The sequence below is a fragment of the Balearica regulorum genome, chromosome 7, assembly GCF_011004875.1.
Source record: "Balearica regulorum gibbericeps isolate bBalReg1 chromosome 7, bBalReg1.pri, whole genome shotgun sequence".
Taxonomy (NCBI): Eukaryota; Metazoa; Chordata; class Aves; order Gruiformes; family Gruidae; genus Balearica; species Balearica regulorum.
The window spans coordinates 21503890-21518357 of record NC_046190.1 but is presented as its reverse complement, the minus strand read 5'-3'; the positions used below and the strand labels follow the sequence as shown (position 1 = coordinate 21518357).

The window sequence follows — 14468 nt, the reverse complement described above, 5'->3', positions numbered from 1 at the left end:
AGCTGGATATCAAATATATATTCAGATATTAACGGGGGCTCACCTTGCAGTCAAGAGTAATGAAGAAAGAAGAGGAAAGTGGATGAGGTGCGAGTCAATAGGAATTAGGTAAGAGGAAGAAAGAGGTAGACCTTCATGTGAAGAGGGATGAAGGAAGAAGAGCAAAGTGGTGGGCCTTTGAGAGAAGAGTGATGAAGAAAGCAGAGGACAGCTCTGGATACTGCAGTCAAGAGGGATGAAGAAAGAAGAGGATGCTGGTGGACCTTCGACTCAAGAGGGATGAAGAAAGAAAAGGACGGATGACGACCTTCGAGTCAAGATAGATGAAGAAAGAAGAGGACGGATGTGGTCCTTGGAGTCAAGAGGGATGAAGAAAGAAGAGGAAGGTGGTGGACCTTTGAATCAAGAGGGATGAAGAAAGAAGACGATGGTCGTGGACCTTCGAGTCAAAAGGGATGAAGAAAGAAGAGGACAGATGTGGACCTTCGAGTCAAGAAGGATGAAGAAAGAAGAGGATGGATGTGGACCTTCGAGTCAAGAGGGATGAAGAAAGAAGAGGACGGATGTGGACCTTCGAGTCAAGAAGGATGAAGAAAGAAGAGGATGGATGAGGACCTTCGAGTCAAGAGGGATGAAGAAAAGACGACGGATGAGGACCTTCGAGTCAAGAGGGATGAAGAAAAGATGACGGATGAGGACCTTCGAGTCAAGAGGGATGAAGAAAGAAGACGATGGTCCTGGACCTTCGAGTCAAGAGGGATGAAGAAAGAAGAGGACGGATGAGGACCTTCGAGTCAAGAGGGATGAAGAAAGAAGAGGATGGCGGTGGACCTTCGAGTCAAGAAGGATGAAGAAAGAAGAGGACGGATGAGGACATTGCAGTCAAGAGGGATGAAGAAAGAAGAGGACGGATGAGAACCTTCGAGTCAAGAGGGATGAAGAAAGAAGAGGACGGTCCTGGACCTTCGAGTCAAGAGGGATTAAGAAAGAAGAGGACGGTTCTGGACCTTCGAGTCAAGAGGGATGAAGAAAGAAGAGGACGGATGAGGACCTTCGAGTCAAGAGGGATGAAGAAAGAACACGACGGATGAGAACCTTTGAGTCAAGAGGGATGAAGAAAGAACACGACGGATGATGACCTTCGAGTCAAGAGGGATGAAGAAAGAAGAGGACGGATGAGGACCTTTGAGTCAAGAGGGATGAAGAAAGAAGAGGACGGATGTGGACCTTCGAGTCAAGAGGGATGAAGAAAGAAGAGGACGGATGAGAACCTTCGAGTCAAGAGGGATGAAGAAAGAAGAGGACGGATGAGGACCTTCAAATCAAGAGGGATGAAGAAAGAAGAGGACGGATGAGGACCTTCGAGTCAAGAGGGATGAAGAAAGAAGAGGACGGTCCTGGACCTTCAAGTCAAGAGGGATGAAGAAAGAAGAGGACGGATGAGAACCTTCGAGTCAAGAGGGATGAAGAAAGAAGAGGACGGATGAGAACCTTCGAGTCAAGAGGGATGAAGAAAGAAGACGACGGATGAGGACCTTCAAATCAAGAGGGATGAAGAAAGAAGAGGACGGATGAGGAGCTTCGAGTCAAGAGGGATGAAGAAAGAAGAGGACGGTCCTGGACCTTCAAGTCAAGAGGGATGAAGAAAGAAGAGGACGGATGAGAACCTTCGAGTCAAGAGGGATGAAGAAAGAAGAGGACGGATGAGAACCTTCGAGTCAAGAGGGATGAAGAAAGAAGACGACGGATGAGGACCTTCAAATCAAGAGGGATGAAGAAAGAAGAGGACGGAAGTGGACCTTCGAGTCAAGAGGGATGAAGAAAGAAGAGGACGGATGTGGACCTTCGAGTCAAGAGGGATGAAGAAAGAACACGACGGATGAGGACCTTCGAGTCAAGAGGGATGAAGAAAGAAGAGGACGGATGAGGACCTTCGAGTCAAGAGGGATGAAGAAACACGACGACGGATGAGGACCTTCGAGTCAAGACGGATGAAGAAAGAAGACGATGGATGAGGACCTTCGAGTCAAGAGGGATGAAGAAAGACGACGACGGATGAGGACCTTAGAGTCAAGAGGGATGAAGAAAGAAGAGGACGGATGAGGACCTTCGAGTCAAGAGGGATGAAGAAAGAAGAGGACGGATGAGGACCTTCAAGTCAAGAGGGATGAAGAAAGAAGAGGCTGGTCCTGGACCTTCGAGTCAAGAGGGATGAAGAAAGAAGACGACGCATGAGGACCTTCGAGTCAAGCGGGATGAAGAAAGAATACGACGGATGAGGACCTTCGAGTCAAGAGGGATGAAGAAAGAAGACGACGCATGAGGACCTACGAGTCAAGAGGGATGAAGAAAGAAGACGACGCATGAGGACCTACGAGTCAAGAGGGATGAAGAAAGAAGAGGACGCATGAGGACCTTCGAGTCAAGAGGGATGAAGAAAGAAGAGGACGGATGAGGACCTTCGAGTCAAGAGGGATGAAGAAAGAAGAGGACGGATGAGGACCTTCGAGTCAAGAGGGATGAAGAAAGAAGAGGACGGATGAGGACCTTCGAGTCAAGAGGGATGAAGAAAGAAGAGGAGGGATGAGGACCTTCGAGTCAAGAGGGATGAAGAAAGAAGAGGACGGATGAGGACCTTCGAGTCAAGAGGGATGAAGAAAGAAGACGACGCATGAGGACCTACGAGTCAAGAGGGATGAAGAAAGAAGACGACGGATGAGGACCTTCGAGTCAAGAGGGATGAAGAAAGAAGACGACGGATGAGGACCTTCGAGTCAAGAGGGATGAAGAAAGAAGACGACGGATGAGGACCTTCGAGTCAAGAGGGATGAAGAAAGAAGACGACGCATGAGGACCTTCGAGTCAAGAGGGATGAAGAAAGAAGAGGACGGATGAGGACCTTCGAGTCAAGAGGGATGAAGAAAGAAGACGACGCATGAGGACCTTCGAGTCAAGAGGGATGAAGAAAGAAGACGACGGATGAGGACCTTCGAGTCAAGAGGGATGAAGAAAGACGACGACGGATGAGGACCTTCGAGTCAAGAGGGATGAAGAAAGAAGACGACGGATGTGGACCTTCGAGTCAAGAGGGATGAAGAAAGAAGAGGACGGTCCTGGACCTTCGAGTCAAGAGGGATGAAGAAAGAAGACGACGGATGAGGACCTTCGAGTCAAGAGGGATGAAGAAAGAAGACGACGGATGAGAACCTTCGAGTCAAGAGGGATGAAGAAAGAAAAGGACGGGAGTGGACCTTCGAGTCAAGAGGGATGAAGAAAGAAGAGGACCGATGAGGACCTTCGAGTCAAGAGGGATGAAGAAAGCAGAGGACGGTGGTGGACCTTCGAGTCAAGAGGGATGAAGAAAGAAGAGGACGGATGAGGACCTTCGAGTCAAGAGGGATGAAGAAAGAAGAGGACGGATGAGGACCTTCGAGTCAAGAGGGATGAAGAAAGAAGACGACGGATGAGGACCTTCGAGTCAAGAGGGATGAAGATAGAAGAGGACGGTCCTGGAACTTCGAGTCTAGAGGGATGAAGAAAGAAGAGAACGGATGAGGACCTTCGAGTCAAGAGGGATGAAGAAAGAAGATGACGGCGGTGGACCTTCGAGTCAAGAGGGATGAAGAAAGAAGAGGACGGCAGTGGACCTTCGAGTCAAGAGGGATGAAGAAAGATGACGACGGATGAGGACCTTCGAGTCAAGAGGGATGAAGAAAGATGACGACGGATGAGGAACTTCGAGTCAAGAGGGATGAAGAAAGAAGAGGACGGATGAGGACCTTCAAGTCAAGAGGGATGAAGAAAGAAGAGGACAGTCCTGGACCTTCAAGTCAAGAGGGATGAAGAAACAAGACGACGCATGAGTACCTTCGAGTCAAGAGAGATGAAGAAGGAAGAGCACGGTGGCGGACCTTCGAGTCAAGAGGGATGAAGAAAGAAGATGACAGATGGGGACCTTCGAGTCCAGAAGGATGAATAAAGAAGATGACGGATGAGGACCTTCGAGTCAAGAGGGCTGAAGAAAGAAGAGGACAGCGGTGGACCTTCGAGTCAAGAGGCACGAAGAAAGAAGAGGACGGATGAGGACCTTCGAGTCAAGAGGGATGAAGAAAGAAGAGGACGGATGAGGACCTTCGAGTCAAGAGGGATGAAGAAAGAAGAGTACGGTCCTGGACATTTAAGTCAAGAGGGATGAAGAGGACGGGAGTGGACCTTCGAGTCAAGAAGGATGAAGAAAGAAGAGGACGGATGTGGACCTTCGAGTCAAGAGGGATGAAGAAATAAGAGGACAGATGAGGACCTTCGAGTCAAGAGGGATGAAGAAAGAAGAGGACGGATGAGGACCTTCGAGTCAAGAGGGAGGAAGAAAGAAGAGGACGGCGGTGGACCTTCGAGTCAAGAGGGATGAAGAAAGAAGAGGACGGATGAGGACCTTCGAGTCAAGAGGGATGAAGAAAGAAGAGGGCGGATGTGGATCTTCGAGTCAAGAGGGATGAAGAAAGAACACGACAGATGTGGACCTTCGAGTCAAGAGGGATGAAGAAAGAAGACGACGGATGTGGACCTTCGAGTCAAGAGGGATGAAGAAAGAAGAGGACGGTCCTGGACATTCAAGTCAAGAGGGAAGAAGAGGACGGGAGTGGACCTTCGAGTCAAGAAGGATGAAGAAAGAAGAGGGCGGATGTGGACCTTTGAGTCAAGAGGGATGAAGAAAGATGACAGATGTGGACCTTCGAGGCAAGAAGGATGAAGAAAGAAGAGGACGGTCCTGGAACTTCGAGTCAGGAGGGATGAGGAAAGAAGAGGACGGATGTGGACCTTCGAGTCAAGAGGGATGAGGAAAGAAGAGGACAGATGAGGACCTTCGAGTCAAGAGGGATGAAGAAAGAAGAGGACGGCGGTGGACCTTCGAGTCAAGAGGGAAGAAAAGGATGGCAATGGACCTTCGAGTCAAGAGGGATGAAGAAAGAAGAGGACGGATGAGGACCTTCGAGTCAAGAGGGATGAAGAAAGAAGAGGACGGCGGTGGACCTTCGAGTCAAGAGGGATGAAGAAAGAAGAGGACGGATGAGGACCTTCGAGTCAAGAGGGATGAAGAAAGAAGAGGATGGATGAGGGCCTTCCAGTCAAGAGTGTTGACGCCTTCCTTGTAAGTCAGGGTGTAGCACTTGGTTTTGTGACCTTTGGCTACCAGGCTTTCCTCTTGGTTGATGAGAGTGTGTGTTTTCTAATGGTCCTTTCACGCCCTAGAATTTTCTTTTGTGACATCCCAGCTTAAGTTCTTGGGAAATTCATGGTCCATCCCATCAGTACCACCTCTTGGCACTTCTGCCGTCTTGTGGTCTGGATTTTAATTTTCGTTAGATTGCTGGGCTTTGCTTTTTAACTCGTGATCTCTCCCTGTCTGCATGACGTAAGCTATGTTTTCATGTACTACTTTCTTTTCTGTGAATATTCTCTGGGGCTCCTGTCTTCTTTTCTCTTCTTATTTTTCTTTTCCTTAACAGGCAGACTTTGAGAGCTCTCCAAGTAAGGGGTGTTAGCTCCTCATCCCTTTTTTTTGGTATTTTCAGGTTCTGAGCAGCGTCCCACTATATGCTCAGTCTCATGTTTTTCTCCCTTTCTTCCCCAGGTTCGGAATACCAGGAATTCTGCATCCAAGCTTCACGTTTCCTGTTCAACACTGCAGGAGGTTCGGGTAAGGTGGAAATGCGTGAGCTGATGAGGAGAAACATCACCCGGTCCTTTCCCTTTTCAAGACGTTATTTTTTACCATCCTGGTAGTTTTTCAGGGTATTTGCGATCTTCTTGCACTAGCATCTGCCTGAAAAAGAACACAAACACTCTGGGTGCCTCCTCAAGAAATATTTGCTATGTGATTCTGTTAATTCCCAGGCTTTTGGAGGGGGGATAGAGTAGCATAAATCTTATCAGGCCTCCCGGGATGTCCGCAGGCTTGGGTTAACTGTGCTTGGGACAGGGCTGTTGAGGTTGTTAATCCTGTCCTAAACACTTCTCTCTCTCTCTCTCTCTCCCCCTCTCCCCAGCAGCACCTGATTGGACAGAAAAGCAAGCGCACAAGAAGATCCTGCGCCAGAACCCAGATAAAATTTCTTACTCTCCGCTTCAGAGACCTGGAGAACCGTTCCTGCCTTGCCTTTAAAAAGGCCTCTGCGTACACACTTCTCCCAGGCAGAACACAGATCCCCCAATAAAATGCCATATTAAGCCATAGGGTGTACACTGCAACTTCCAAGCCCACCTCTGCATTAACCCACACCGACAATATTGCGCTGCACATGCAATTTTAACTTTGCACTAATTGTTGCAATGTTTGGCTTTGGTGACGACAGTGTGTGTTTGTCAGCGGTTAGTGTAGGGTGGAATCTTCAGGTGAAGTTTTTTGTGTTGGAGTTTGTTGGTGTTGGCGTATTATTGCGGAAGTAGTGGTGCAGGTGTTTGATGTCAGAGTATTACTGCAGGATGAGTGGCTTTGTGAAGGCTTGTCTATGAGATACATAGTAGGGAGAGCAGTTTAGAGTGAAGGAAGAGATGTGGACAGTTTGTAGGTAGGTTTTGGAGAGTTGTCAGCTGCAGTGTTGGACAGGTACGAGTTCGGTGTAGGGTAGGGGCTGAAGTTGACTTTGCCTGTGCGGTGCAATTGGATTGGTGTGGAAAGCTAATGGGAAGGGGGCTTTTGCAAGTGACACTCCACCTCAGTATCCCACTGGCAGCTCTAGAAATTTCCCTGCTGCCTGGCTGGTCTGAGGAGCGTTGTGCATGGCTACTGGAGTGAAGCACGGCAAGGTTGAATCTCCAAAAATTTTAAGGCCACAGGTAAAGGTTTTGGAAATTGCTGGAGCTGGATATCAAATATATATAAGATATTAAATGGGGGCTCACCTTGCAGTCAAGAGTAATGAAGAAAGAAGAGGAAAGTGGATGAGGTGCGAGTCAATAGGAATTAGGTAAGAGGAAGAAAGAGGTAGACCTTCATGTGAAGAGGGATGAAGGAAGAAGAGCAAAGTGGTGGGCCTTTGAAGAGAAGAGTGATGAAGAAAGCAGAGGACAGCTCTGGATACTGCAGTCAAGAGGGATGAAGAAAGAAGAGGACGGATGTGGACCTTCGAGTCAAGAGGGATGAAGAAAGAAGATGATGGATGAGGACCTTCGAGTCAAGAGGGATGAAGAAAGCAGAGGACGAATGAGGACCTTCGAGTCAAGAGGGATGAAGAAAGAAGAGGACGGTCGTAGACCTTCGAGTCAAGAGGGAGGAAGAAAGAAGACGACGGATGAGGACCTTCGAGTCAAGAGGGATGAAGAAAGAAGAGGACGGCGGTGGACCTTCGAGTCAAGAGGGATGAAGAAAGAAGACGACGGATGAGAACCTTCGAGTCAAGAGGGATGAAGAAAGAAGAGGACGGATGAGGACCTTCGAGTCAAGAGGGATGAAGAAAGCAGAGGACGGATGAGGACCTTCGAGTCAAGAGGGATGAAGAAAGAAGAGGACGGTCGTAGACCTTTGAGTCAAGAGGGATGAAGAAAGAAGAGGACGGATGAGGACCTTCGAGTCAAGAGGGAAGAAAAGGACGGGAGTGGACCTTCGAGTCAAGAGGGATGAAGAAAGAAGAGGACGGATGTGGACGTTCGACTAAAGAGGGATGAAGAAAGAAGACGACGGATGTGGACCTTCGAGTCAAGAGGGATGAAGAAAGAAGAGGACGGTCCTGGACCTTCGAGTCAAGAGGGATGAAGAAAGAAGACGACGGATGAGAACCTTCGAGTCAAGAGGGATGAAGAAAGCAGAGGACGGTGGTGGACCTTCGAGTCAAGAGGGATGAAGAAAGAAGAGGACGGATGAGGACCTTCGAGTCAAGAGGGATGAAGAAAGAAGAGGACGGTGGTGGACCTTCGAGTCAAGAGGGATGAAGAAAGAAGAGGACGGATGAGGACCTTCGAGTCAAGAGGGATGAAGAAAGAAGAGGACGGATGAGGACCTTCGAGTCAAGAGGGATGAAGAAAGAAGACGACGGATGAGGACCTTCGAGTCAAGAGGGATGAAGAAAGCAGAGGACGGTGGTGGACCTTCGAGTCAAGAGGGATGAAGAAAGAAGAGGACGGATGAGGACCTTCGAGTCAAGAGGGATGAAGAAAGAAGAGGACGGTGGTGGACCTTCGAGTCAAGAGGGATGAAGAAAGAAGAGGACGGATGAGGACCTTCGAGTCAAGAGGGATGAAGAAAGCAGAGGACGGTGGTGGACCTTCGAGTCAAGAGGGATGAAGAAAGAAGAGGACGGATGAGGACCTTCGAGTCAAGAGGGATGAAGAAAGAAGAGGACGGATGAGGACCTTCGAGTCAAGAGGGATGAAGAAAGAAGACGACGGATGAGGACCTTCGAGTCAAGAGGGATGAAGATAGAAGAGGACGGTCCTGGAACTTCGAGTCTAGAGGGATGAAGAAAGAAGAGAACGGATGAGGACCTTCGAGTCAAGAGGGATGAAGAAAGAAGACGACGGCGGTGGACCTTCGAGTCAAGAGGGATGAAGAAAGAAGAGGACGGCAGTGGACCTTCGAGTCAAGAGGGATGAAGAAAGAAGAGGACGGATGAGGACCTTCGAGTCAAGAGGGATGAAGAAAGATGACGACGGATGAGGAACTTCGAGTCAAGAAGGATGAAGAAAGAAGAGGACGGATGAGGACCTTCAAGTCAAGAGGGATGAAGAAAGAAGAGGACAGTCCTGGACCTTCAAGTCAAGAGGGATGAAGAAAGAAGACGACGCATGGGTACCTTCGAGTCAAGAGGGATGAAGAAGGAAGAGCACGGTGGCGGACCTTCGAGTCAAGAGGGATGAAGAAAGAAGAGTACGGTCCTGGACATTTAAGTCAAGAGGGATGAAGAGGACGGGAGTGGACCTTCGAGTCAAGAAGGATGAAGAAAGAAGAGGACGGATGAGGACCTTCGAGTCAAGAGGGAGGAAGAAAGAAGAGGACGGCGGTGGACCTTCGAGTCAAGAGGGATGAAGAAAGAAGAGGACGGATGAGGACCTTCGAGTCGAGGGATGAAGAAAGAAGACGACGGATGAAGACCTTCGAGTCAAGAGGGATGAAGAAAGAAGAGGACGCATGAGGACCTTCGAGTCAAGAGGGATGAAGAAAGAAGACGACGGATGAGGACCTTCGAGTCAAGAGGGATGAAGAAAGAAGAGCACGGTGGTGGACCTTCGAGTCAAGAGGGATGAAGAAAGAAGACGACGGATGTGGACCTTCGAGTCAGGAGGGATGAAGAAAGAAGAGGACGGATGAGGACCTTCGAGTCAAGAGGGATGAAGAAAGAAGAGGACGGTCCTGGACCTTCGAGTCAAGAGGGATGAAGAAAGAAGACGACGGATGAGAACCTTCGAGTCAAGAGGGATGAAGAAAGAAGAGGACGGATGAGAACCTTCGAGTCAAGAGGGATGAAGAAAGAAGAGGACAGATGAGGACCTTCGAGTCAAGAGGGATGAAGAAAGAAGAGGACGGTGGTGGACCTTCGAGTCAAGAGGGATGAAGAAAGAAGAGGACGGATGAGGACCTTCGAGTCAAGAGGGATGAAGAAAGAAGAGGACGGATGAGGACCTTCGAGTCAAGAGGGATGAAGAAAGAAGACGACGGATGAGGACCTTCGAGTCAAGAGGGATGAAGATAGAAGAGGACGGTCCTGGAACTTCGAGTCTAGAGGGATGAAGAAAGAAGACGACGGATGAGAACCTTCGAGTCAAGAGGGATGAAGAAAGAAGAGGACGGATGAGAACCTTCGAGTCAAGAGGGATGAAGAAAGAAGAGGACGGATGAGGACCTTCGAGTCAAGAGGGATGAAGAAAGCAGAGGACGGTGGTGGACCTTCGAGTCAAGAGGGATGAAGAAAGAAGAGGACGGATGAGGACCTTCGAGTCAAGAGGGATGAAGAAAGAAGAGGACGGATGAGGACCTTCGAGTCAAGAGGGATGAAGAAAGAAGACGACGGATGAGGACCTTCGAGTCAAGAGGGATGAAGATAGAAGAGGACGGTCCTGGAACTTCGAGTCTAGAGGGATGAAGAAAGAAGAGAACGGATGAGGACCTTCGAGTCAAGAGGGATGAAGAAAGAAGACGACGGCGGTGGACCTTCGAGTCAAGAGGGATGAAGAAAGAAGAGGACGGCAGTGGACCTTCGAGTCAAGAGGGATGAAGAAAGAAGAGGACGGATGAGGACCTTCGAGTCAAGAGGGATGAAGAAAGATGACGACGGATGAGGAACTTCGAGTCAAGAAGGATGAAGAAAGAAGAGGACGGATGAGGACCTTCAAGTCAAGAGGGATGAAGAAAGAAGAGGACAGTCCTGGACCTTCAAGTCAAGAGGGATGAAGAAAGAAGACGACGCATGGGTACCTTCGAGTCAAGAGGGATGAAGAAGGAAGAGCACGGTGGCGGACCTTCGAGTCAAGAGGGATGAAGAAAGAAGAGTACGGTCCTGGACATTTAAGTCAAGAGGGATGAAGAGGACGGGAGTGGACCTTCGAGTCAAGAAGGATGAAGAAAGAAGAGGACGGATGAGGACCTTCGAGTCAAGAGGGAGGAAGAAAGAAGAGGACGGCGGTGGACCTTCGAGTCAAGAGGGATGAAGAAAGAAGAGGACGGATGAGGACCTTCGAGTCAAGAGGGATGAAGAAAGAAGACGACGGATGAAGACCTTCGAGTCAAGAGGGATGAAGAAAGAAGAGGACGCATGAGGACCTTCGAGTCAAGAGGGATGAAGAAAGAAGACGACGGATGAGGACCTTCGAGTCAAGAGGGATGAAGAAAGAAGAGCACGGTGGTGGACCTTCGAGTCAAGAGGGATGAAGAAAGAAGACGACGGATGTGGACCTTCGAGTCAGGAGGGATGAAGAAAGAAGAGGACGGATGAGGACCTTCGAGTCAAGAGGGATGAAGAAAGAAGAGGACGGTCCTGGACATTCAAGTCAAGAGGGAAGAAGAGGACGGGAGTGGACCTTCGAGTCAAGAAGGATGAAGAAAGAAGAGGACGGATGTGGACCTTTGAGTCAAGAGGGATGAAGAAAGATGACAGATGTGGACCTTCGAGGCAAGAAGGATGAAGAAAGAAGAGGACGGTCCTGGAACTTCGAGTCAGGAGGGATGAAGAAAGAAGAGGACGGATGTGGACCTTCGAGTCAAGAGGGATGAGGAAAGAAGAGGACAGATGAGGACCTTCGAGTCAAGAGGGATGAAGAAAGAAGAGGACGGCGGTGGACCTTCGAGTCAAGAGGGAAGAAAAGGATGGCAATGGACCTTCGAGTCAAGAGGGATGAAGAAAGAAGAGGACGGATGAGGACCTTCGAGTCAAGAGGGATGAAGAAAGAAGACGACGGATGAGGACCTTCGAGTCAAGAGGGATGAAGAAAGAAGAGGACGGATGAGGACCTTCGAGTCAAGAGGGATGAAGAAAGAAGAGGATGGATGAGGGCCTTCCAGTCAAGAGTGTTGACGCCTTCCTTGTAAGTCAGGGTGTAGCACTTGGTTTTGTGACCTTTGGCTACCAGGCTTTCCTCTTGGTTGATGAGAGTGTGTGTTTTCTAATGGTCCTTTCACGCCCTAGAATTTTCTTTTGTGACATCCCAGCTTAAGTTCTTGGGAAATTCATGGTCCATCCCATCAGTACCACCTCTTGGCACTTCTGCCGTCTTGTGGTCTGGATTTTAATTTTCGTTAGATTGCTGGGCTTTGCTTTTTAACTCGTGATCTCTCCCTGTCTGCATGACGTAAGCTATGTTTTCATGTACTACTTTCTTTTCTGTGAATATTCTCTGGGGCTCCTGTCTTCTTTTCTCTTCTTATTTTTCTTTTCCTTAACAGGCAGACTTTGAGAGCTCTCCAAGTAAGGGGTGTTAGCTCCTCATCCCTTTTTTTTGGTATTTTCAGGTTCTGAGCAGCGTCCCACTATATGCTCAGTCTCATGTTTTTCTCCCTTTCTTCCCCAGGTTCGGAATACCAGGAATTCTGCATCCAAGCTTCACGTTTCCTGTTCAACACTGCAGGAGGTTCGGGTAAGGTGGAAATGCGTGAGCTGATGAGGAGAAACATCACCCGGTCCTTTCCCTTTTCAAGACGTTATTTTTTACCATCCTGGTAGTTTTTCAGGGTATTTGCGATCTTCTTGCACTAGCATCTGCCTGAAAAAGAACACAAACACTCTGGGTGCCTCCTCAAGAAATATTTGCTATGTGATTCTGTTAATTCCCAGGCTTTTGGAGGGGGGATAGAGTAGCATAAATCTTATCAGGCCTCCCGGGATGTCCGCAGGCTTGGGTTAACTGTGCTTGGGACAGGGCTGTTGAGGTTGTTAATCCTGTCCTAAACACTTCTCTCTCTCTCTCTCTCCCCAGCAGCACCTGATTGGACAGAAAAGCAAGCGCACAAGAAGATCCTGCGCCAGAACCCAGATAAAATTTCTTACTCTCCGCTTCAGAGACCTGGAGAACCGTTCCTGCCTTGCCTTTAAAAAGGCCTCTGCTTACACACTTCTCCCAGGCAGAACACAGATCCCCCAATAAAATGCCATGTTAAGCCATAGGGTGTACACTGCAACTTCCAAGCCCACCTCTGCATTAACCCACACCGACAATATTGCGCTGCACATGCAATTTTAACTTTGCACTAATTGTTGCAATGTTTGGCTTTGGTGACGACAGTGTGTGTTTGTCAGCGGTTAGTGTAGGGTGGAATCTTCAGGTGAAGTTTTTTGTGTTGGAGTTTGTTGGTGTTGGCGTATTATTGCGGAAGTAGTGGTGCAGGTGTTTGATGTCAGAGTATTACTGCAGGATGAGTGGCTTTGTGAAGGCTTGTCTATGAGATACATAGTAGGGAGAGCAGTTTAGAGTGAAGGAAGAGATGTGGACAGTTTGTAGGTAGGTTTTGGAGAGTTGTCAGCTGCAGTGTTGGACAGGTACGAGTTCGGTGTAGAGTAGGGGCTGAAGTTGACTTTGCCTGTGCGGTGCAATTGGATTGGTGTGGAAAGCTAATGGGAAGGGGGCTTTTGCAAGTGACACTCCACCTCAGTATCCCACTGGCAGCTCTAGAAATTTCCCTGCTGCCTGGCTGGTCTGAGGAGCGTTGTGCATGGCTACTGGAGTGAAGCACGGCAAGGTTGAATCTCCAAAAATTTTAAGGCCACAGGTAAAGGTTTTGGAAATTGCTGGAGCTGGATATCAAATATATATAAGATATTAAATGGGGGCTCACCTTGCAGTCAAGAGTAATGAAGAAAGAAGAGGAAAGTGGATGAGGTGCGAGTCAATAGGAATTAGGTAAGAGGAAGAAAGAGGTAGACCTTCATGTGAAGAGGGATGAAGGAAGAAGAGCAAAGTGGTGGGCCTTTGAAGAGAAGAGTGATGAAGAAAGCAGAGGACAGCTCTGGATACTGCAGTCAAGAGGGATGAAGAAAGAAGAGGACGGATGTGGACCTTCGAGTCAAGAGGGATGAAGAAAGAAGACGACGGTCCTGAACCTTCGAGTCAAAAGGGATGAAGACAGAAGAGGACGGCAGTGGGCCTTCGAGAAAAGAGGGATGAAGAAAGAAGAGGGCGGATGTGGACCTTCGAGTCAAGAGGGATGAAGAAAAGACGAAGGATGAGAACCTTTGAGTCAAGAGGGATGAAGAAAAGACGACGGATGAGGACCTTCGAGTCAAGAGGGATGAAGAAAGAAGACGATGGTCCTGGACCTTCGAGTCAAGAGGGATGAAGAAAGAAGAGGACGGCGGTGGACCTTCGAGTCAAGAGGGATGAAGAAAGAAGAGGATGGCGGTGGACCTTCGAGTCAAGTGGGATGAAGAAAGAAGAGGACGGATGTGGACCTTCGAGTCAAGAGGGATGAAGAAAGAAGAGGACGGTCGTAGACCTTCGAGTCAAGAGGGAGGAAGAAAGAAGACGACGGATGAGGACCTTCGAGTCAAGAGGGATGAAGAAAGAAGACGACGGCGGTGGACCTTCGAGTCAAGAGGGATGAAGAAAGAAGACGACGGATGAGAACCTTCGAATCAAGAGGGATGAAGAAAGAAGAGGACGGATGAGGACCTTCGAGTCAAGAGGGATGAAGAAAGCAGAGGACGGATGAGGACCTTCGAGTCAAGAGGGATGAAGAAAGAAGAGGACGGTCGTAGACCTTTGAGTCAAGAGGGATGAAGAAAGAAGAGGACGGATGAGGACCTTCGAGTCAAGAGGGAAGAAAAGGACGGGAGTGGACCTTCGAGTCAAGAGGGATGAAGAAAGAAGAGGACGGATGTGGACGTTCGACTAAAGAGGGATGAAGAAAGAAGACAACGGATGTGGACCTTCGAGTCAAGAGGGATGAAGAAAGAAGAGGACGGTCCTGGACCTTCGAGTCAAGAGGGATGAAGAAAGAAGATGACGGATGAGAACCTTCGAGTCAAGAGGGATGAAGAAAGAAGAGG

General features: G+C 48.8%; 1 long non-coding RNA gene across 1 annotated transcript; it reads left to right on the top strand.

Annotated features, from left to right (window-relative positions):
• Positions 1–11395: 11395 nt before the first annotated feature.
• LOC142602614 (uncharacterized) lies at positions 11396–12973 on the top strand. Its single transcript, XR_012836363.1, has 3 exons — positions 11396–11514; positions 11998–12063; positions 12406–12973. It is a non-coding gene; the product is annotated as an uncharacterized LOC142602614 (long non-coding RNA).
• The last annotated feature ends 1495 nt before the right edge of the window (positions 12974–14468 follow it).